This window comes from Typopeltis vanoorti, chromosome 1, assembly GCF_054136105.1.
Source record: "Typopeltis vanoorti isolate ZY-2024b chromosome 1, IOZ_Tvanoo_1.0, whole genome shotgun sequence".
Taxonomy (NCBI): Eukaryota; Metazoa; Arthropoda; class Arachnida; order Uropygi; family Thelyphonidae; genus Typopeltis; species Typopeltis vanoorti.
The window spans coordinates 1,837,025-1,862,438 of record NC_143549.1 but is presented as its reverse complement, the minus strand read 5'-3'; the positions used below and the strand labels follow the sequence as shown (position 1 = coordinate 1,862,438).

At 36.2% G+C, this 25,414-nt stretch overlaps 1 protein-coding gene across 8 annotated transcripts in view; it reads left to right on the top strand.

Annotated features, from left to right (window-relative positions):
• The window catches only part of LOC150109749 (histone reader KMT2E-like), a 902,496-nt gene that overhangs the window by 292,674 nt on the left and 584,408 nt on the right, over positions 1 to 25,414 (top strand). The gene's annotated exons all lie outside the window — the stretch shown is intronic.

The following is a 25,414-nucleotide window of genomic DNA, read 5'->3' as shown; positions in this document are numbered from 1 at the left end:
ACATCCATTTCAAGCCGACGTCACATCCGTTTCCAATTTCAGCTTATCATTTTATAGTATAGAGTAGATATATGTTAAAGATACCAAGAAATTATATACTTGGTTTTAATCCTTTTTCCCGAGGAAGCAAAACAATGTTTTGGGTGTGAAATATATTCATGTCTGAGCTACTTGTGTATAGAGGCTAATGACTTCATATCATTTGCCTTAGTATGTCTCCCATAATTCAAATCACACTCCCTTTTGAATATCTATGATCCAGTGCATAATGGGAAGGGCCACCGCTTTTGACCTTTATTGAGGTCTCATCAGTGGGAGCCAGACCCGGGAGAGATACCAAGGTTGAAGTAATGCAGAAGTCATATATATCTCATATACAAGTTGCTGAAAGGTGCTTGACCTTATTAATAAAAATATCTGGATGAGAGAAAGATGTAGAAATTTTTTATCTTGAGTTTATTATCTTTAACGTATAATAAAGACCTCAATAATAGAGACCTTAATAAAGATCTTTATATGGTTTATATGTTTTGTTTTATTTTTTCTCAATTGAAAGTGAGTTAGCTAATCTCATATTGAGGTAGCAGGTTTTTTTTCTCCCAGAAACTCAGGTTTTTCATCCAGACAAATTGGCCTTCAGGACACATGCAATTTATAGGCAAAAAAAAACAAAAATCTAGTGGTGGCGCTGGGCAGTAGTTGATGATGGTAATAGCAGTTGGTGTAGGTGGTGGTGGAGATTTTTAGAGTATGTGCCCTCCCTCGATGAGTCTTTACTCTTTGGAGGCGTCATGAAATAATAATACTATTTCACAGGCCAATGAAAAAACTTGGAAATGGAGTAGCCTATACATCAAATCATTGGTGGTAAAGTTTACATAAAAATGAGTTAAATATTATTATTATACAGGTATCTCCATGGAGTCTGAAAACTCATCACAGGAGATCTTTTGTTTTCTCACCTGCCATTATTCACACAGTATCTTATCATAACTGTCTGTAAACTCATTTACTGATAAAGCACTCACAACTTCTCTGGCACCCCATTGCCCATTCACCACCCTCCAAGAAACAAATATAGTCCTAATACCTTTGTTAACTATACTCTCACACAGTTTTCATAGCTGGCACTTCGTTATTTCCCTTCCTTGCATGTGCTGAATAAAGGCTTCTGTATCAATCCTATAAAACACCTTTAACAACTTATATATTTCTATCATGTCCCCTTTCAGTTAATTTTTGGTGCCCACAGACCATCAGTCTCTTCTCTTGGAGTGTATTCCATAGACCTGCTGCACCCATTGTTATTTACCTCTGGATCCTCTCCACAACTTCATCACACAGAATCCAAATGTAAGAATTGGAAAAACGTCCAGATGTGTCCTTATTAAAGCCTTATCACGAGGAACAATAATCCTCTCTATCCCCGCTTGTTAGTGTGCACTTCAACAACCACATAATGTGCTGTTTTGACTACCTTTGCAATATGCACTCTGAATTTGAACTCCATGTTGATATTCACCCCCAAGTTTTTGGCTTCATCAGTTTTCTGCAATTTATTTTCAATGTAGCTCACAGCCTGTGATCTCTTCTTCTCAATGTGCATCACCTAACACTTAGCAACATTAAACTGGTTTGTTGTTATGTTCCATCGAGCCATTTTCGACTCCTGGTGATTCTATGAACATGCACTTTCCATTCAGATCTGTCCCTGGCCATATCTTTCAGAATTTCCAGGTTGCTTCCAGGTTGCATTCCAGTTGCTTCTTTAAACTCCATTCACTCATGTAATTCTTGGTCTTCCTCTTCTCCTACTTCGATCAACTTTAGCAAGCATCATCATCTTCTCTGGACTGTCATTTGCTCGCATAATATGTCCAAAGTTTGACAATTTTTGCTTGATGATCATAGCTTTGAGGGGAGCAATCTGGCTTTATTCTATCTATCACTGATTTATTGATTTGCTTTGCAGTCCATGGTATTCTTAATAAGCGTCTCCAAACCCATAATTCAAATGCATCTATCTTCCTTCTTTCACTCTTTCTTAGGGTCCAACTTTCACATCCATACAGTACCACAGGGAATACCATTGCTTTCACGATTCTGATTTTTGTTGTGAGGCTAATATCTTTAAAGATCTTGCTTAAATTTGTCATTGCTTTCTTTCCGAGTAATAATCTTCTATCTTCTTCAGTACAATACCATCTTTATCAATTCAGGATCCTAGGAGCACAAAATTGTTAACTACTTTCATTTTCTCCCCATCTACTTCAAAATCATTAATTTCACATGTTGCCATAACTTTTGTCTTTTTGAGGTTAAGTTTAAGGCCATATTTAGCACTTCCTTCTTTAACTCTCATAATAAGTTCCTCCAGATCTTCTTTGCATTCTGCTAGCAAGGAGGTATCATCTGCATACCTCAAATTATTAATATTTTTTCCACCAATTTTAATTCCAACTGAAGACTCCTCCAGCCCCACCATTCTTAAAATGTATTTGCTGTATAAGTTAAACAGGTATGGGGATAAAATGTATCCTTGTCGCACCCCTTTACCTATTGTGAAATATTCAGTTTCTCCAAGATCTGTTCGGACAGTAGTAGTTTCTTGGTCTTAATAAAGATTCCTCAGAAGGATAATGAAATGCTCTGGTACTCTCAGTGTTCTTAACACATTACACAGTTTCACATGATCTACAGAGTCAAAAGCCTTACTATAGTCAAGGAAACAAAGGTAGGCATTTTTTTGATATTCCTGTGCTCTTTCTGTTATCCATCTCACATTGGCGATCTAATCTCTTGTTCCTCTGCATTGTCGAAATCTTGCCTATTTGTCTGGCATTTCTCTCTTCATGAATGGTTCTAATCTTTTCTGAATGATCTTAAGTAAGACTTTGCTTGTATTAGAAATCAGTGCTACAGTTCTGTAATTTTTGCACTCTCTTTTGCATCACCTTTCTTCAAGAAAGGTATATAAATTGATTTTTTCCACTCCCTAGGCCATGTACTTGTGATCCAAATTTGTTGACATAGAGCTGTTAAAATTTTAACTGCCTCTTTTCCCAGAGCTTTGAGCAGCTCAATAGGTATTCCATCCCCTCCTGGTGCTTTCTTAATGGATAGTTGTTTCAGTGCCCACCTCACTTCACTCTCCAGTGGTACTGGCTCCTGTGTATAATCCTGCTCTTCAAATGTCTCTGTAATTATGGAGAAGCCCTTTCTGTAAAGGGCTTCTGTATGCTCTTTCCATCTTTCTTTGATGTGTGCAGCTTCTGTAAGATATCCTTTGTGTTTACTTTTCAAAATTGGCACTAAACTTCTCTGTCAGTTCCCCGATCTTTTCAAAAAGATCTCATTTTTCCTTTCTTGTTTTTTGACATTTCTGGTTAAAGTATTTTTCCTTGTCTCTTCTGGCTTGTCGTTGAAACTCTGCAATCAAATGTCGTACTTCCTGCAAATTTCCTGTGGCCTTCAGTTTACTCCTTTCCTGAGCAGTTTTGATGGCATCTTCTGACAGCCATTTAAACTTCTTCTTCTTCTTACAAACTGTTGGAATATTCTTCTTTGCTTCTGTTTTAATTATATCTTTAATTTCTTCCCATAGTTCATCTGGTTCTCTTTCACACAAATTGAGTGTGTTGAATCTGTTCTGTATACTAATATTGTATTCGGCCGTTCTGTTTCCAAGATCATATCTGATCAACATTTGTGATGTTTTCAGTTTCCATGATTTCACATGTATCTTAGCCATTAATAATTATTTGACAGACTGAATTGTACTTCTCCATCGTCTTTGTCCAAGTATATAGTCAATTTGATTTCTGTATTGTCCATCAGTTGGTATCCATGTGTACAATCTCCATTTGTGCTGTTTAAAACAGGTATTAGCAACAAACCAAGAATTCTCTGCACGAAACTCAACTACTCTCTTCCCTGCAATGTTACGAATACCTAAACCAAAACAACCTGTTATTCCTTGTTCCTCAGTTTCTCCCACTTTTGCATTCCAATCTTCAATAAGTAGCCATAAATCTTGCTTTGGTGTTGCATCTATCACTTCTTGTAACTTTGCCATAAAATTCTTCTGTCTTCTTGTGGTGCCTCTGTAGTGGATGCATAAATCTGTATGATGGTCATATTCATTGGATGTCCACTGACTCTGAGAGAAATGATTAAACTAGTAGCCCATTTATATTTTCCCATACTGCTAGTCTTACTTCTTCCTGCAGGATCTATACAATACTTTCACTTACCATTGCACTTCACAGTTTTACATTATCAGCAAAAAGCTAAATATTTTGAGTCAGATTGTTTCCTATATCATTGATGCCCAAATTAAACAACACAACAGAGAATCAAGTACGGAGCCTTGGTATACTATTGGCCACTTGTCTTCTCTTGGACTCAGTTCCTCATAATCCATTCCAATATCTGTCCATTAGCTAACCTGTAATTCATTGCTATTTGCTCTAGTTTATTCAACAGAATTTTATTTGGTATCCTGTCAAACATTGCAAAGGCATTTAACAGTATCACTGAGTAGCCATTGGTTATCCAATTCCATTGTCACTGTTAATAAAAATGGGACAAATTACTATGCAAGAATAACCTTTCAGAAAACTATAATACCCCTTATATTCCTATATGAGTATCATATTTCTATTTATCCAGTCCTAAATTCTGTACTTCACTAATTAATCACCAATCCTGAGATGCTGATTTGCCTAAAATTTGCTACTTCTGTAAAGTGTTCAGGGCATGATCAGATATTTCTGATCATGTCCTGAACACTTTACATAGAATTGACTGGAAAAGCACCAGTTGTTTACATCACACCGAAACATGGTATGAAACCAAATCTAAGGAAGCCTGTGAGATTCTTATCAACCACTCCAATCTGAACAATAACATCATTATTGTTCAGATAAATATCCTAAAAATCCCAAGCGTATAGAAGGCACATATTTTACCCACAGAACCTTTCTCCTCAAGAGTTAACTATAAACAGGACTGTAGATAATCCAGAATCCTAAATCTAACATAACAATTGTAATGTTAAAAATAAGACATCATTGTTACTGTAAGAAAACTATCTATAAGAAAGAATGTTTCTCTCATGTTATCTTAAATAGAATTTAGTTTTATATAGTTTTTAAATAATTAATTAATTTGTAATTTTATCTGTATTCACATTTAATTACATGCCAGTAGAATAACCAGTGATCAAATCATTGTTTCTTTAGCTTACTGTGTTAAATGTAACTCAACTTGTCCTTGTATATTTGTATATATTCCAGATGATGACCTTAATATGAAGGTCGAAACGTCAGGAAATTAAAATAGTTATTTATAACACAGTTGTAAAGTCTATAATTTCTAAAAGGAAGTTTGACCAGAGGAGCTGATAATTCCCTTCCATGTAATACATGGACTGATATTTTTTAATTTTTTAAATTAATTATTATTTTTTTTTATGTTGAACCCACACAGAAGTGGTTGATATATTAATGCTGTATATGGGCAGCGGGTTGGGAAAGGATAAACTTATTTACATTTGATTTAAATTCTGGTATATTGTATTCCTTGGGAAACACATCAGGTGAAAGCCTGTTCTGCAATACAGCAGTACAAGAGATGAAGGAGGAGGAAAAGAAACTTGTTCTGTTGGTTTCAAGGTGCAATGTGAAGGGACGTTGAGCAGCAACTGCATGTGTTCCAACAAGCTTAGTACTAAGTGGGGGAATTATTGATGCTATTTCAGATGAACATATCTAATGGAAATATTTGTAGAATACACATATTGCAGAAATCAAACGTCTGTGCGAAATTGGGGGGAGTGAGTTGGTAAGAAATGGGTCATTAATAAGTCTCATTGCTCTTCTCTGTATTGAGTCAAGCATTTTGAATAGCTTTTAGGGCCCCATCCTATATGTGAGAGCAGTATTCAATATCTGGGCAGATTTGTGATTTGTATAAGGTTAACAGCTGTTCAGAGGTGAAGTAATGTCTTGAGCGAAAGAGAAATCCTAGTTTTTTTGAAGCTGAGGATGCAATGGTTGTGGTGTTTATGCCAGGAGAGGCTTGTTTTCAGGATAATTCCAAGAGGAGAAAACTCAAATTGTCTGGAAATTTGGATGCTGTCCAAAATAATACTGGGAGAAAATGGTTCCTTTTTTTATGAGAAATAAGACAGTGCTGGGTTTTATTAGCATTGAAATTGACGAGGTTATGTGAACTCCATTGGAGGATGACTTGGAGATCAGAATTGAGAGTGATGGTGGTTGATGTTCTATAGGTTGAGATGAGTTGTGTAGAGCAAGGTTTATCAAATGAAAGGGAGAAGTGCAGTGTGCTGCCATCTGCAAAACTGTGTATTGGGTTGGAGGTCAACTGAAGTATATCATTGATATATATATATAGCAGGAAGTGGGTTGGTGAGAGGAGAGAACCTTGTGAACTTCAGCATTAGTCAAATGGTGAGAGGAGTAGGAACTACCCACCACCACCACCATACAGTGTGTGTGTCCAGACAGAAAGCTGGCTATGCCATGTAAATTCATGTATGTATTCACAATTGAGGTTCTACAGTATTTTAAGCACCTCCATTTCTTTAGTCGCTATTCCTGCATCAGTCAATGACACATCCTGCATTACATCACCACCTGGATGTCTCACCCTTCCAAAATGCTCACTCAGCAATTCAACTATTTGATTTGCTTATGTTTCCTCCCTGCTCTCAGCAACAAGCTGATCAGCATGCCTACGAGCAGTATAAAGCACAAGCAAGAAGTAACTAGTATGGTAAGGACAGCTAAATTAGATTTTGAGAGAAAATTAGCTAAGCAGGCCAAAGTAAATCCAAAAGAGTCTTTTTGCTACGTAGCAAGTAAGGGAAAGAATGATTATGGAAAGATAACTTTAGTCATTGCTGATGGCAGAAAGTGACAGAAACAGAAGAAATAGTTCAGTTACTAATGATCACTTTCCAAAGGTATATCATTTGGGTGGTGGTGACTTTGCAGTTACTGAGGTTACATAGATTGATGTGAGTGTTGAGGTAGATGAACTGGAGGCACTCAGTATATTGAAAAATATTGATATGAATACAGCAGTGGGCCTGGTTGGTATGTCAGCTTATGTGCTACATGCGTGTGCAAATCAACTGATAGTGCCTCTGACAAAGTTGTTTAATCTGTATTAGCTATAGCCATTACAAATAGGTGGCTCCAAGACAGAAGTACCAAATTACTGACCAATTAGTCTCTCTGAAGTAGTGGCTAGAGTATTGGAAAAGTTGGTTAAAAGTAAAAATCAGGGATGGGTGGATAGGAATATGATACACTATAGGGGATAGCATGGCTTTGTAAAAGGAAGACCCTGCCACAGTAATTTATTCACATTTTATAATAATGAAGTGACAGCAGAATTGGATAAAGGAAATGGCTACACCATGATACTGCTGGACTTTGCAAAGGCATTTGAATACCACATGGAAAACTATTATGTAAGTTGGAGCAAATGGGAATAGATATGAGGCTGGTGGCATGGATGAAAGGATGGCTGATAGATTGGCATCAGAGAGGTGGTATATAGAGGTGGTATAAACATTTGCAGTCACTAATGACCTCATGCAAATTGTTCAGAAACCGACCAGAATACCAGATAACCCAAACCACTCTGCATATCCCCAGATCTCTTCCTTACCAATGACCCCTTGAAATATGCAATGAATGTAGTAAGTCCCCTGGGTAATTCTGACGACAACTTAGTGCTTATCTCCTCCCCCATGCAACATCGCCTACACAGTTACCCCCACACAAGAGTAGTTTGGCATTATAATAGTGCCAAATGGGACAGTCTCCAAGACTACTATGCTTCATTCCCATAGTTAGACTATTGTTTCCGGTCTTCCAGTCCAGACATATGCACTGAACGCATCACCAAAGTGCCTCACTGGCATGGAAGCATATATTCCCCACACTACTCAGACCTGCTGCCCCCCTAACTAAACCCTGGTTCTCCAAAAAATGTGCCAAGGCAGTACAAATGAAAAATCAGGTACCACAACTGGCTCAAATCAAGAACCCCATCCTCATTCAATACCTACACTGAAGCCCGAAACAAATGCAAGAAACTATCAATACTTCCAAAACAGATTTTGAATGGACAAAAAGCAGGAAGCTTGCAGCTTCCTGCTTTTTGCCCGTTCAAAATCTGCCCGTTCAAGGGACCAAAAGGCATGGCTTCAAACGGAAGCCGTGCCTTTTGGTCCCTTGCCAAGGCAATTGGCCGTAACTGTTGCCCTACACTATTCCCACCTCTATCATACCCAGATGGCTCATTTGCAACATCACCCATAGAAAAAGCTAACCTCCTGGCATCACACTTTGCCTCCGATGTATACATAACTGACAATGGCAAATGCCCTCCAGTCATTCCAACTGTCCAACATACAATGCCTCCTATATCCTTTTGCCAAAAAGACATCACAAACCTGCTGTCTAAATTAGACACAAAAAGGTCTCCTGGCCCAGACGGAATTCCTCCAATTATTCTGAAGGTCTGTGCATCTGAACTAACTCCTATCCTATGTCACGTGTACACACTCTCTAACTCCACTGATATATATATATATATATATATATCCCAAAACCTAGCCTATATTCAACCCATTCCTAAAAAAGGGTGACAAATCACGACCATCTAACTACCACCCTATATCACTCATTTCAGTCCTATCTAAAGTAATGGCGAAAATCATCAACTCTCAAATCCTAATCTACTTTGAAGGTATCCAGCTATTAAGCGACCACCAGTATGGATTCTGCCAAAGCCGTCCAACAGGAGATCTACTGTCATACATCACCCATCACTGAACAAGCGTTATGGAGAAATTCGGCGAATCCCCAGTAGTTGCACTTGATATCTCCAAAGCCTTTGACCGAGTCTGGCACAAAGGCTTACTAAGCAAACTCCCATCATTTGGACTGCCTCAGATTGATTGCCAGCTTCCTGTCTGAACGCACACTATGTGTGATGGTAGATGGCTCCCTATCCTCTCACCATCCAACTAATGCCAGGGTCCCTCAAGGCTCAGTTCTCTCACCGACCCTCTTCCTTCTATATATCAATGACCTGCTTCAGTTGACCTCTAACCCAATACACAGTTTTGCAGATGACAGCACACTACATTCCTCCCTTTCATTTGACAAACCCTACCCTACACAACTCTCTTCAACCCACAGAATATCAACCACCCTTAATTCCGACCTCCAAGCTGTCCTCCGATGGAGCTCAGACAACCTTGTCAACTTCAACGGTAGTAAAACCCAGTTCTGTCTTATTTCTCACAAAAAAGAACCATTTTCCCTCAGCATTGTTTTCGATAGCACTCAAATTCACAGACAAGACGAAATTTCTCTTCTTGGAATTACCTTGACATCAAGCCTCTCCTGGCATAAACACATCTCAACCATTGCATCCTCAGCTTCCAAAAAACTAGGTTTTCTCTTTCGCTCAAGAAGCTACTTCACTTCTAAACAGCTGGGCAGATTTGTGACTTGTATAGTGTTAACACTATACAAGTCACAAATCTGCCCAGCTCTCGAATACTGCTATCACATCTGGAGTGGCGCTCCAAAAAGCTCCCTCAAAATGCTTGACTCAATACAGAGGAGAGCAATTAGACTAATAAATGACCTATCCCTCACCAACTCGCTCCCCCCACTTTCACATAGACGCTTGGTCTCTGCAATCTGTATATTCTATAAATACTTTCATGGGAAAGGTTCATCTGAAACAGTATCAATAATTCCCCCACCCTGCACCAAGCCCATTGGAACACATACAACTGCCGCCCAACATCCTTTTACAGTAAACTTTGAAACTCACAGAACAAGTTTCTTCTCCTCCTCGTTCATCCCTGCTACTGCAGTATTGTGGAACAGTCTTCCCCCTGACGTATTTCCCAAGGAATACAATATACAGACGTTCAAATCAAATGTAAACAAGTTTCTCCTTTCACAATCCATCACCCATATACAGTACTAACGTACTATAGGTTGACCAGCCAACCTCCTGTATATGGGCCCAACATAAAAAAAATATGTGTATATATATATATATATATATATATATATATATATGCTGAAGAACACATTGAAAAAGATAGGGAGGTTATTATCCCTCTTTATAAGGCTACTATTCTGCCACATGTTGACTGCTGTGCACAGATTTAGTCACCTGTGTTTCTTCGGTATTCGGAGATGGTGGAGAGAGAATTCAGAGAAGAATGACCAAGCTATGAGCAAAGTTTGAGGGTGTGGGGTTGCAGAGTTTAGCTGACAGGTGGAGTAGAGGGGATATGCTAGAAACTTATATGCTACTAAAGGAATTCTATAAGATTGACACAGAAGAAAATTTTCAATAGATGAGGGATAGGGGGAAAACAATGGGTCATACTTGGAAGTTGTTGAAGAGTGCGTGGGTTAGTAAGGATGTACGGACCAGGTTCTTTACTTGGAGGGTAAAATGAGTAGAATGGATTACCAGTTGTGACTCCTCTACAGTGAATAGCAAGGGTGAATATTCTGGGTGTGCTTGGTGTGCAGTGCACACCCATGGAATAACAGTATTACTGATATTATATTTTTGCATTTATTCTTGTTAAAGCCTCCCCTAATTAAATACAATGTACTAATGCTTCATGAAGAGCACACTTTTGAATGTGGTGTGCTCGTCATTCGCGTTAATGGCATGGGTGTGCAGTCACAAATACAGACACTTTTGAACCCTTTAAACAGATATATAGATGGCACAGCAGGTTAAATTCTTACCATTCTAGTGGTTTTAAACCACCAAGAAGGTAAGGAAAGGTGTGCACTAAGATAGCACCCAAAAATCAGTGGCTGTGATTTGTTATTGTGTCAACCTGTCCAACTGAATATTGTCATTCGTCATGAGCTGCTGTTTTTGTTTTCTGAGTTTCATCTGTTTTGTGTGGGTGAAGTGTAAACTGATGTCTTTAGGACACCGATAAAAACAAATTCTGAATATTTAATTTTCTATAAATATTATTTATAACTTTTTTGTCCATATTTACAATGGGAAACCGTGTTGATGATCTACTGAATGTCCTGTTTGCTGACAGAACTTTTGTGGATTGTATGTTTGTAGTCAAAAGAGGTAAGCCTCTTCCTCCTCTTCCATTTTTACTATTATATTTAAACCTTTCAGTAATTCAAATATACCAACCAATTATAGCATTCTTCCTATGTTATTGTTTTATAATATATCTTAAACACATCGTCCCATACTCTACACAGATTTGGTTACAATTAATTTATTAATTAAAGTATTTAAAGTTATTCTACAATTAACTGCATTGGACCAATTGAGATGAACGCTGATGCGCTTTTGCACTCTTAAAGCTTTCATACATCAACAAAAATGCAATCATACTGTCATATTGATGCAAATTTTATAGCAGGTTGCATAAGCCACATGACAGTACACCCTACAAAAATGGGCATGTGACGCCAATGGTGAATAGGTTTAAGGAGATGTATGATAGGTGTCATGTTAATTGATAGAATAGGTCTTTCATGATGAATCTTTTGACTCCATGGAGTACTCATAAATAATAATAATAATCCTTCCATAGTCATTCCTCTTTTTACTTGCTATATACAAAAGATCTGTAAGTTTTTTTTGGCCTCAGATGGCTTTGTCTCAAAATTAGCTTTGGCCTTCCTTTCCATTCAATTCACCATTCTTGCCTGTGTCTTTTACTGCTCATTTCATGCTGATCCTCTTTTCCTTTATAATTCTCTCCACAACTTTTTCTTTGTGCGCAACTCCTACTTAATAATGCTATTCATCGTTCCAACTCCTATCTGATTTATCCTTCTTAATCTGGATATACATTCTGATACCACTTTCTCCAAACATCCCTTTATGATCTCTTCATTCACTACCTGCATCTCTCTCCCCTTCTAAATTTTTATGCCTTGTGACTGCTGAACACTGACTCCTCAGCTTGTCATTATCACCTGCTATGTAATTCCACATATATATATATACCCAGGGCTGGTGGAAGCGGGCATGGAGTGCATGCGGGCACTGCTATGAAGGGAGCGTCGCCGCCAGGGCAAGGTTCATAAGTTCATTTTTAAGAAAAATTTTTTATCATAAAAACAAAAAATTTAATATTGATCATTCTTAGAATGATCATTATTAAAATAAATAAGGCCGGATACACCGAATAAAAATTTTTAAAAATTGCATATTGCTGCCTCTTTGATCAGCCGGCTGTTTACAATTTCGCAGCGAGAATGTTGTGTCCGCTGCAGTCTATCTAAAGTGATGAACGGTTTTAATGTGCAGAAATGAATTTTCGTGCAAAATATTCGTTGCTAGTTAACCAGTCATATGTTACTCATCCTCAGTAGGCTACTGACAGTAGCGCAGTGCAGACTATTATTTCGTCTCTGTCGTGTTGTGTAATCATTTCTTGTGGGTATAAAATAGAAATGGAATCAAAAATTAAAAAAAAAGTTATCTGGTGCACAAAATCGTAAGTGTCATGCTGCGAAAGAAGCAAATATTAAGAAACAAACTGGGGGTCTTAATAAATTTGTTAAAATATTAAAATATTCTGATGCAGATTGTGACCAACTCGATACATCAGAAATCAGAGTTGAAGAACCATGCACATCATCCAGTTTGCATGAAAGTACTATTGCATATATTGAACAAGATTGCAAGACGAATGATTTAAGTGAAAAACAGGAGAAGATTTAGTTGTAGTTGACCATGAAACTAACATTGTTAGTCTCTGTAAATTTAGAAGATCCAGGTGAATGGGGAAATATTGATGAAAATTACGAGTTGTTTTAATTGAAATGGGGCCTGTTCAAAAGAAAAATATAATATATCCCAGAGATACATATCGTCATAAATTTGGTGACACGTATTATAATAGAAAAATGGAAAACAGGGAGCTTGTGACAAGAACATGGTTCATTTATTCCGAAACTTTAAATTCTGTTTTTTGCTTTTATTGCAAACTTTTCGCACCTACTGAATCAAGTAGTCTTGTAGAAGGTCATAACGATTGGAGAAATGTAAGTACAACTTTGCATAGACATGAGATTAGTTTAACTCACATGAAAAATTTCTTAAAATGGAAGGAACTTGATAAAAATTTAAAAAACAACTCTACCGATTGCCAGACTCAAAGCATGTATTAAATGGAAAAGAAACATTGGACGAGTGTTTTAGAAAGCTTGATTGAAATTATAAAATTCCTTGGTAGCCAAAATTTAGCTTTTCGCAGATCATCTGATAAATTATATGAAAGGAATAACGGCAATTTTTTAAAATTAGTCAAACTGTTTGCGAAGAGTACACTTTGAATAAAGACAGTCAATGAAATATTGGAAACTTTAAGTAACACAAGCAGGGATACAATTTTATTATCAATTCGAAAATCTAAATATTCCATAATTTTAGACTGCGCACCTGATGCAAGTAAAACAGAACAAATGACCATTATTATTTGCTTTGTTTCCTGTGACAATGGAATTGTCAAGATCAGGGAAAACTTTTTAGGTTTTGCAGATATATCAGATTCCACAGGACTTCAATGCAAGTGCAACAATAATGGAACAACTGAAAAAATGGAACATTCCCATTGAAGACATGCGAGGTCAAGGGTATGACAATGGGGCAAATATGCAAGGAAAAAAAATATGGGCTCCAAAATTTAATTTTGAACAAAAATCCTCGAGCTTTTTACGTGCCATGTGCTGCTCATACTCTAAATTTAATCATTAACAATGCAGCCAAAGTGAATGCAGATACAATTACTTTCTTTGCAGTTATTCAAGAAATATACAATTCCTCTTACAAACGTTGGGCAATTCTTTTAAATTTCATAAAAAAATTAACAGCCATCAGAAACGCGATGGGAAAATAAAATTAATGCAATCCACCCTCTATGATATCAGTTAGGAGAAATTTACGATGCACTTTTTGAAATTTTAAATAATGAAAATTTTAATAAAGAAACTCAGTATGAAGCACAAACATTATGTGCTAAAATAAAATACTACCAATTTATTTGCTCTCTTATAACTTGGCATGATTTACTTAACAGAATAAACCCTGTGAGTAAAATGCTTCAAGACAAAAATATGAACATTACACTTGCTTTAGAATCTATCAAAAACTAAAAATATTCTTACAAGAGTATCGATCAGATACAAATTTTAAAGAAGTTCTAAAAACAGCAAAAGAACTGAGTGAAGAAATGGGTGGAGAACAAGAATTTAAAACTGGTACGGAAGTTCGACAACGAAAGAAGACAATTTGACTGCTAGCATCATGACAAAACGTCACAATCGCCAGAAGATAAATTTAGAGTGAATGTGTTTTATACACTTCTAGACGTTGCAACTTCTAGAATTCGTTAATAGAACGTTTTGAACAACTAAAACATATGATAATTTCAATTTCTTGTATGGATTACTACAAATTAATAACGAAGATTTACGAATAAATTGTGATGATTTAGAGATTCTTTTGAAGGATGGCGACAATAAAGACGTAAATGCAACAGAACTGTATGACAAGTTATGTGCTTTCCAGGATTTTTTTTGGAAGGATAATTTAAATATTCAAAACTCTTTCGCTATTCTTAATTTTATTGTGTCCAATAATTTATCTTTCCCTAACTTTTCAATTGCTTTAAGAATACTATTAACCTTATGTTAGTGTAGCAAGCGGTGAACGTTCCTTTTCCAAGTTGAAATTGATTAAAACCTACTTAGAACAAGTATGTCGCAAAAAAAGGCTTGTTAGTTTTGCGTTAATAGCTATTGAAAATGATATACGTGCAGAATTAGACATTAAGCCCATTATTTCTAATTTTGTGAATATGAAATCATATTCACAAAATTTAAAAAAAAAACTAAAATCTTAATTTAAAAAATTTCAAGTATATTTATGTAATTTAATTTATTTTCTGTTACTATGTAAAGATGTTATTTTTTGAATACTTATATTAAATTATCTAATTATTTCTGAATTCTTTTATTTTCTCATCTATCTCGAGTTTCTTTTATTTTCCTAAAAGATAGTTCCACTTATAAAAATTATTAAAAATTTTTTACAAGTTACTAAGAATTTAGTAACTTGTAAAATGCAAGAATTTTTTAAACTTTAGTAGTTCAAATAAATAAAGTTTAACTTTAATTAAAATTCATTTTAATTGTGTTAGCTATTCGGGTTAGTGAGAAGGCTATAATCCCTGTATTGAAGTAGTTTTATCAAAATTTGCTTTAACTTTTGATAATTTTTTGAATATTCGGGTTTTTAACGATTATTCTGCCTAGTCAACCCCCCCCTCACCCCGGTTCGTTACATTTAGCAAACCAACGTGTGACTGTTCTGTCAAAATTTATTTAAAAAATTTCAAATAATTAAAATTTTTATTATCGTAAAAGAACCACATACGCCTGGATCGTTACAGGGGCACTTAGATAGAAATTGATGCGGTTGTAAAGACCCTAGCGCTGGTAGCTTAGCTAGATTGGTCACTGTGAAGTTCTCTGACATTGTGGCCTGATCCAGTACTCGAACTCTGTGTCTGCTCCACTACATGCAGCTTGAGGTAATTATCTCCATTTCACGTAATAATTACCAGCCCTTCTCTCATTGTTATGCTGATTTGCCACTCATCTACATTCTCCTCATATCCTCTTGATTATAGCAAGAACTTATTACATATTTCAGGCTATCTGGTGTGATCTTTAGATCACATCACACCAGATAGCCTCAAATGAATTGTCTTCATCCCTGACCTCCTGATATACTCCTGCTCTTTTTTGGCATCAGTACCTCTGCTGATATTATCAATCCCTTAGCTCCCATCCTCTTCTTTTTATACTATATCCATGACATTCTATTCCTATAACTTATCATCATCAGTTAACCAAGTCATGCTCACACCAATAATTTTTGGCAAGATGAACAAAAAGCTCCTTGCCCTCATTTCAAATAGTTCTGCACAAGTATACATAAACTGCAATACCCAATTCATCCCACAACCTTCCTTATGCTTTGCATTTCTTTTCCCAGTAAAGTAAGGAATGTGGGGTGCAATGTTTAATATTATGTGATCACTCTCCCACTTACTAATCTCTAGTTTGCCTAGATGCTCTCCCTCTCTCTCTTGCATGCCTCCATTTCCTCCCAAACATTCAAATTTCTCTTACTATGCATTTTTGAATCCTCACTAACCAATACTGTCTCAAGAATCCTGACCCCAAATCCATTGGAATGCATGTCGTCTATGTTATAAATCCTTCCTTCCATCAACCTTACTCTATACCAATCCTCTTGCATGATATGTGCACTGACTCATTCATGATCATTGCAGCTCTTTCATATCTTCTCGTATATCACACTTTTACCTGTTAAATCATCATACCACTCAATTAAACACACTGATCACCTTCACTCTCTTTCTATCCTTACAGCATCACCAATATCCGTAATCTTGATACCAGGAAAACATGATTTCATCATATTTTCCTCAAGCACTCCTCTTATGAATGAATCACTATACCAATTTCGATCCTTATTTTCACAGTTTTGCTCTTTCATGCACTGCTTTCTCTCTTATTGCATCTCTTCTTTTGTCTGTCACCTCATCAGCCAGGCAATCCTATCGTTTTCCATTATCATCTAATCATTGTCTTCATTTTCCACTCTTTCATTCTTACAGTCAATTATATTGCTTGTAACACCAATCCTGCCATTAGCATCATCAGGCATCATCATCATACGTATCAAGGATTTAGGCCTAGTATGGCCTGTTCCGGCCTTAGAAGTCATCGTTGAATCGTTTAAGAGGACGTCCTGGTTTTCTCTTTCCTAATGGCTTGTACTTTAAGGCTTGTTTTGGTAATCTTTCTGTTTTCATTCTTTGAACGTGTTCCATCCATCTATGTTTATATTTTTTAATTTTTTCAATTACTGGTTCTTGGTTTAATTCTTTCATAATATCTTCGTTTCTTTTGTGATCAAATAGGGTATACTTTGCAGTTTTTCTCATATACTTCATTTCTGCTGTTGTTAATCTTTGTTTGTCTTTTTGTTTTATTGTCCAGATTTCGCTTCCATACATTAAGACCGGTAGGGCTAATGTATTGTATACTTTTAGCCTGGTTTGTTTTTTGAACTAGGTTTGGTTTAAATATAGAGTTAATTACTCCTGTTATTTTTAAATATTTTGCAATTTTTATGTTTATATTTTTTTCATTTTCATAAGTGATCATACATCCTAGGTAGTTAAATGAATTCACCTGTTCTAAGATCTTGTTATCTAATACTATTTTAGTTATTACTGGATCTTGTCCTTTAAAGGCCATAGTTTTTGATTTTTCCGTTGATATTATCATACGATAATCTTTGGATATCTCATTTAGATTTAAAATAGCTTTCTGTAAGTTATCTTCAGAATTTGTAATTATTAAAAAAGGAGAGTGTTTAAGTTAACTGTAGGTGAAAGTTTAATTCCTTGATGTAAATTTTTACTCCATTTTATTATTATTTCATTTAAGGTAGATATTAAAAAGAGTTGCTGAGAGGGTACATCCCTGTCGGATCCCTTGGTTTATCTCTCTTGTATATGATAGCTCGTGATTTAATCTTATTTGTATTTGATTATTTTCATATATACTTGTGATAGCTTTTAGGATATTATTTGGTATTTGTCTTTCTTTTAATATGTTAAATAATATGTTTCTTTTAACTTTGTCAAATGCTTTTTCAAAGTCAATAAATGCAATATGTGTTTCTAAATTATATTCTCTTCTTTTCTCTATTATTAATTTTAGGCAAAAGACTGGGTCTATACATGATCGTCCTTTTCTAAATCCATTCTTTACCTCTAGAATAAAGTTTTCGGAATATTTCATTAGTTTGTTATTTAAGATTCTGCTGTATATTTTGTAACATGAATTTAGTATACTGATACCTCTATAGTTTTTAGGGTCATCTCTATTACCTTTCTTAAAGATAGGAATCACAATTGCTTTTTTCCATTCTATTGGGGGATACCAGTTGAGTAAATTTTATTTAAAAATAATAAGTCTTCCTTTGAATCTTGTTCCTGCATATTTATATAGTTCTGAACGTAGCTTATCTTCTCCAGGTGATTTTCCGTTTCTTGTTTCTTTCAGGCTGATTTCTAATTCTTCTTTAGTTATTTCCTTTTCATTTTCGTTAATTGTTTGCCAGTTGTCTTTTTTAAAATATTTGTTTGTCCACAGTTCTGTGTAGTAATTTAGAAATTCTTCTAATTTCAATTCAGTGTTTAATTTTATGTTTTCTTTGGTATCTGCATTTAGGTGGTTCAAAATCTTATATACATTGGGTCTTATTTTATATAAATCATGTTCTAAATTAGAAACAAATTTATTCCATGATTCTCTGTCTTTTTCTGACTTCTCTTTTAGCTATGGCTCTTATTCTTTTATATTCTATTTCATCTTCTAATCTTTTACTGCTTAACCATTTGTGATAGGCTTCTTTTTTCTTTTTGATTATTTCTTTGATTGTATCATCCCAGATCTTCAGTTTTTTTCTTTTATCGAATTTTTTGGTCTTTCCTATGCTTTCGTTTGCTGCTGCATTTAGTATTGTCTTTATATTAAGCCATTCTATTTCTATTTCTTCATTTTGTTTTATTTTATCTAGATACTGGTTAATTCTTTTCATATAGCCATTGTACATTTGTGTCATTCAATAGTCTAGTTTTATAAACAAATGTTTCAATTTTTCTTTCTGTTCTTGTTACTTGTAGCCATTTAGGTGGTAATCTTAATTTTATTTTAACAAGGAAGTGGTCACTGCTTATTTCATATACTCTGTGAACTCTAACATCTAGTGAAAATTTTTATGTCTTTTCATTTAATATGAAGTAATCTAATATTGATTTCCATCCTCTTGCTGCCCAAGTATATTTATGTATGTCTTTATGTTTATAGAAGGAATTCATTATTTTTAGGTTATTATAAACTACAAAGTCGATCAATTTTTTACCATTTCTGTTTAGAGTGTGTTCTCCATGTATTCCTATATTATTATTAATTTTCGTGTTTCCAATTCTTGCATTTAAGTCTCCTGCTAAAATTATGTAATCATTTTTATTTATTTTATTATATATGTTTTGTAGCTGATTATAAAAATCAATATTATCCTGTTCTCTTCCTGCTTCTGGGGCATATAAACCAATTATTGTTAAATAGCCTCTATCTATTTTTATTCTAGCTTCTATTATTCTTTCATTCCATAATTTATAATGTTTTAACTGTTTTGAAAGGGAGTTGTGAATCCAAAACCTGCTTGTGCTCTTTGGTCTCTGTCGACTCCACTGTATATCACATTAAAATTTTCAGTTCTCATAGTTCCTTTTAATTTCTTTTTTGTTTCACTGATTACTGCTATTTTAAAATTTCTTTCATTTAATAACTGGTCTAATTCTATTTCTTTATATGCTATTCCTCTTACATTCCGGTTTGCTATGTGTATTATATTTTGTCGTTTCCATTTTCGTTTTCCCTTTTCCATTCCAGGGTCATTTCCCATAGATTCAATCCGATTATCTTTTTCTGTCAGCTTACAAGTATGGTTATGTTCTCCATGTCAGGGGACTAGCCTGACGATGGAATAGTTCAGTGGTATGGCTGCTACCTTAAGGCTTCTGAACTCGCCTTCTTCCGAATTTAAACCCATAGGAGGAATAGGGTATATTGAAGGGGAAAGGGTAGATTATAGAAGAAATATAGTAAGGTTTATAGAGAGGACATAGTTGTAAGGCCAGAAATGAAAAGACCCCATGGCCCTCGAGTACTCTAATAGCACAAGGGTCATAAAGTAAGAAAAGTTGGCTGATAAGGCCTTATGGGAAAGATTAAAGTAAGTGGGTCTTCCTCAAAGGAGGAGAGGATAGATCCAGCTAGGGGTCCATGGGAGTGCCGCTTCCCTTACAATCAAGATGATTACCCCTTATGGCCTTGTTGGTCCACGAGTCCTTGTTCAGTATATTCGGACCACCCCATTATATATATATATATACACACACATGCACGCGCATGTACACACACATGGTGTGCTCCCCTATCCGCCACCCAGGGGACGCGCTCTCTTGGGGTTACAGGGTCCCCTGAGAGTTCATCAGGCATTTCCTCTTTAAACTCACTGCTATCATAATTCTTACTCATTTTGTTCTTATGACATTCACTCATGAAACACTTCCGACAAACACGATCTCCAGTTTTGTTTGCCTTCCATAAATCTCTCATTCTATGACGAGCATATATTTTGCATACACTGCCATGAACACAATCACAAACTTTGAAATTGCTTGCCATTTTTTTTTTTTCGTGTTGTGCCATGAGGCACAATACAGCATGCAGAAAAACAAAAATAAAAGCTTTGAATACCTCAAAATTAAGCACATTACCCTTATAGTTAATGAAACAAACACTCATAAATATAATAATTCAAAAAAGAATTAGTCAATTATTGCTATATGCTGCCAAATATAAAATCCTATGGCATCTGAAAATCACCACACAAACTACCTTCTGTCCTATAGCAGCCAGACCTATCCTGAATGTCCTAAGAAATTACTTTGAAATACTGTTGATAGAGAAATATCAAAAATATCGATATTTCTCTATTCCCACCCCCGAGCACAGCTGGTGAACACTATGGTCTTGATGATGTTTCTGTGGAAGGCTTTCACTTGCAGCCTAGTGCCATTGCAGTAGGTAGGTTGAGATTCTGCAGCAACATCACTGGAGCCCCCACTTTGAGGAGAAGCTTCTGGGCTGGGAAGCCAGGAGGGTTAAGGGTGTTGAGGAATCCATGGGGTAGTGGTCTGCGTCATCCATTTGCACCAGCAAGTCTGCAGACCTGTACTCCATTTCTGCCTTTCAAACAAGTTAAGTAGAGTGTCATTAATGATGGCAGCCTTGTCGTTCTTGGGGGAATTGCACGCTCGCAGAGCCAGTCCATCCCTGCAGGCCTGAGCTCAGTAGTGATGACCCTAGCCTTTCCCTTGGACTTGGGATGGTCTCTGTCTCCTGTTTTGATAGAAGTTTGGATAATTGCCCAGCAGAGATATCGCCTCTCAAATAGACCCTCATGTTCTTTCTGAGAAAGAGACTTCCAGCAGACTCTGCCAGTAGTGTCAAGGGGAACTTTGAGAGTTATACTCAAAGACATCAGGGGGGCATATACCCCCCCCCTTGTGCTCTCATTCCAAACAATGAGCTTACAGTCCAACAACACTTGGGCCATGTTGCTTTGTTTTGAGATGCTACACAGGGGGTGTTTATGCATGGATGAGGTTGAGGTACAGCTTGAACGCAGTATGGGCCATCTTGCCTCCTTCCAGCAGCATGGCCGTGTCGCATCCTCTGGCATCACTGCTATGCTGCTGGAAGGAGGCAAGGCCATGATCATTCCTTCCCAGTACCACCAGAAGCATTCAGGAAAACCTGACTGAATGCTGCTAAGATCCTTCCGATAGACAGCAAACTACTCATCCATCAGTGAATCCTCGTTATTCGACAGTACTTGTGCCAAGGCATTCGTGTCATAGCTGGACACCCCCCCCCCAAGACAGTCTCTGTTCCCCAAGACTACAGACATTGTTGGCTGAGGCAGGCTGTACTTTGGGGGGGGTTGCAGGTTTCAAATTTTTTGGATTTTTTTTGAGGGGGTAGCCATTGGCTGAGAAAATGTTGAGGATGTGATTTAGTTCAGTGTTTAGGGCCATGTCGTTAGAACAGATTAGTTTTGCCCTATTGTATAGTGTTTTCACCACTCCATATTGTTGTGACAGGGGTGGGGGAGATTGTTGATGAATGTGCTTGCCTGTATGGGTGGGTTTTCTATAAACTGAGAAAACCAAGGTTCCATCAGGCTGGCGGGTGACTAGTGTGTCTAGGAAAGGGAGGCTGTTGTTTTCCTCTTTTTCCAGGGTGAACTTGATTCTGGGGTGTTGGTTGTTTAAGTGTGTTAAGAAGGAGAGGAGTGTATCAGAGCCATGTGGCCAAATAGCAAACACATTATAAACGTAGCAAAGCCATATTCCCTCTTCCTCCTGTCCTCCAGACTCTGCAAATTACATCTTCTCAATCTTTCCTCATACTCGACATTCCAGAGGTCAAAAAAAATTTCCTTTAAAATGAATAATGCATCCAGGAACTAAGGTAAATTGCCAGTGCCTGAATTCAGAAATGGCGTTTGCTTCTCAAATGTATTGTTGACTTCCTGTGAGAATTTTTTTAAGGGGGAAGTAATGCATTAATGATTTGGTTACATTTTGTAATAGGTATTAGATAGACAAAATGCATATGCAATGAGATTTTTTGGATTTTGAAAAAGCTTTGATCAAGTTCAGTATGACAAAGTACTATTGAAACTAAATGGAATTCGGGGGAATATTCATTAGGTAGCTTAGTTTAAATTAAAGAAATTATATTCTTGGTTTAATCCTTTATCCAATGTATGCAAACAAAATTTGCACATGAAGTCACTTCATCACTGGACAACTTGTATATAGAGGCTAATTACTTCACAGCACCTGCCTTATATCCCATAATGCAAAGCACACATCCTTACGGACATGTATAATGCTGTTCTCTATCGGAATGGCACTTCACTACCCCGACAGGTGATGACCTTTATTGTAGTCTCATCAGCGAGATCAACACCCAGAAGAGATACTAAGGTTGAAGTAATGTAGAAGTCACATTTCCATATGCAAGTAGCCAAAAGGTGTCACTCATTACTAAAATATTCTGGATTAGGGATAGATGTTGAAAATTTTTCAACTTGGTTATACTGTATATACGAGTTGCCCAGTCCCTTCCCATACTGAGTCTTTCCATAATGCATAGCCTTATACATGTTTGTATGGATATGTGCTTTGCATTATGGGGTACTAAGGCAAGTGATGTGAAGTCATTAGCCTCAATAAGCCCAGTCATGAAGTTACTTTATGCACAAACTTTGTTTGCTTACACTTGGATAAAGGATTAAACTAAGAATATAATTTCTTGACATCTTTAATTTACACCTGTATTTAATATTAAAATATGTTATAAAGACACTAAATACTCTAAAAACACGAATTTCTTTTCTAATATACTATAAAACTCTAATTTTCTAAGGAAAAAACGCAATAAAGCTGATAAAAGTCATCAATTTTACGCAGGTGCTAAATTACACTGATCACTCACAATATAACCTCGAACCCAATTGTGTGTGTGCACATGTATCTTAACTGGAATGGCCAGTAAGGAAATTACTTTGTAATTCTCACAGTTTTATTTGGCATTTTATACATGGGTACTATAACAGTTCTTCTAATTATCTGGATTTCAATCTTCTGACTTGGCTTTCAGACTTATTTAGTCCAGTCACTGTAAAACTTATACCTACATATTACGTCTACATTTAGGTTTTTAATGTTGTTTTCTTTCTTGATTGATAACCCATTCCTCCTGATTTTTATTATTCCCGTGTACCCTTTTCCACCCTTCCTCCAAAGCATACAGAAAATAGATGATATATCAAGAGAAAAGTGATCTGTTTATATTCTTAAAGACTGCATATTGTAGTCTCTGAGGAGTACTGAAGTTGGGAAGACTGTTCCCAGTGCAGATGAAATAATGGAATAAAAGACTACTAGGAGCACCATGTTTCAGTGTGTAAGCATTTCACGTATAAAATGATTTTGGACAGTTGTTGGTTGTGTTCCTGTGGATTTAACAGAAATGGGATGTATAATGAATGACAGTTCTGCTGAACTGCACTCATAAAAATATCTGTGGAAGACAGTGCAGAAATTGGCTGCTGCGAGACAGTAGTTGAAGAGAGAGATCCTTTGAGAGAGGAGTAATCAGTAAATTGAGCAACTCTCTTGTAAACAACATCAAGTTTGGGTAGAGTTGAGTATCCTTTCTTTTAAATTTTGGGTAGATTTGAGTATTCTTTCTTTTAAACAGTTTGCCAAAGTTGACAGTGATTTGATTGACTGTAATTGTGATGTTGATTTGATAAACTGTAGCAGTTAGTTCTACTGGCCTGAACTAGATTAAAAAATGTAGTGACAGCAATCTTATTCCTAACTGCACCAGGCTAAAAAGAAAATTAACTTCAGCAAAAGCACTAAGAATTTACATCTGTATTGAGAAAGCAATGTTCAGAGAGCAATTTCAAACTACTTGCTGAAATTTGCATTTGCCCAGAATGAGGTTTTAAATTTAAAATTAGAACTTTCCAGTTATTTAAATCCAAATATTTGTGATGTCCTTGAGAGAATTATTGACAACTCAGCTAAACATATCCAGGAAACAGACAAAGCAAGACTTATTACCAGATTTCTTAAATTGAAACAGCCAGTGGACAAATTTAAATTTCTTATCATTGAATTACTTTGAAAACAGCAAACTACAAGCCAGTGAAAAAATTTGAGCTACCAACTACTAACATGGGGGGGGGGGATAATAGCAACCAACTAGGAATAAGTAATTACAGAAGAAATCAACTGCCTTCTATGAACAGTCATATGGTTAACCTTTCAAACCATGTGATGAACTCTCACTACTTAGTAAAGGTCTAATCCTTGCTGTAGCACCCAGTACAGTCAACAAATTAGATTTTATATACTATATTGAAAGAAGCATGTGTGACTTCTTTTATGTACTACTTACGATAGTTATCCCTAAAAAATTCAAGAAATTCATTCTCTTCATTGCACTCTGTACCATAACTGAAATCCCTTAATGATAATCCTTTTCTTATTAGCCAGAACAGTTTGTTTAAACATTTTTCTTTCTCACTGCCTTCCACATTACCAGGTCTATAGCAACTAAATATTTCATCCTGTCCACCTCCACCTCACACCATACTGCTTCAAAACCACTGTCAGTATTTTTCTCCTTGTATCTCCACACTAGATGGGCACAACTCCTCTGCCATCAACAATAACACTTCTCCTCCTCCTCCCTTTTTTACTTTGTGTGTCTTTGCGAGAGACTGCATATCCCTCCATCTCTATTTCTTTCAGAATGTCATCCTCATTCAACTATGTCTCACTTATGCCAACAATATTTGTGTGAATGAACTATCAGTGCTACAATTTCATTCATTTTTTCTAATACTTCTAGCATTTATTAACATAAACACTAGCTCATTTCTGTTTCTATAACAAGTCCTACTAACCCCACTTCTCAGACATGACTCTCTTCATTCTCCCCCTGTCTGTTACTACATAATTATTATTGTCATCAACAGACTTCCATGGAGTTAAGAGACTCATTGTGGA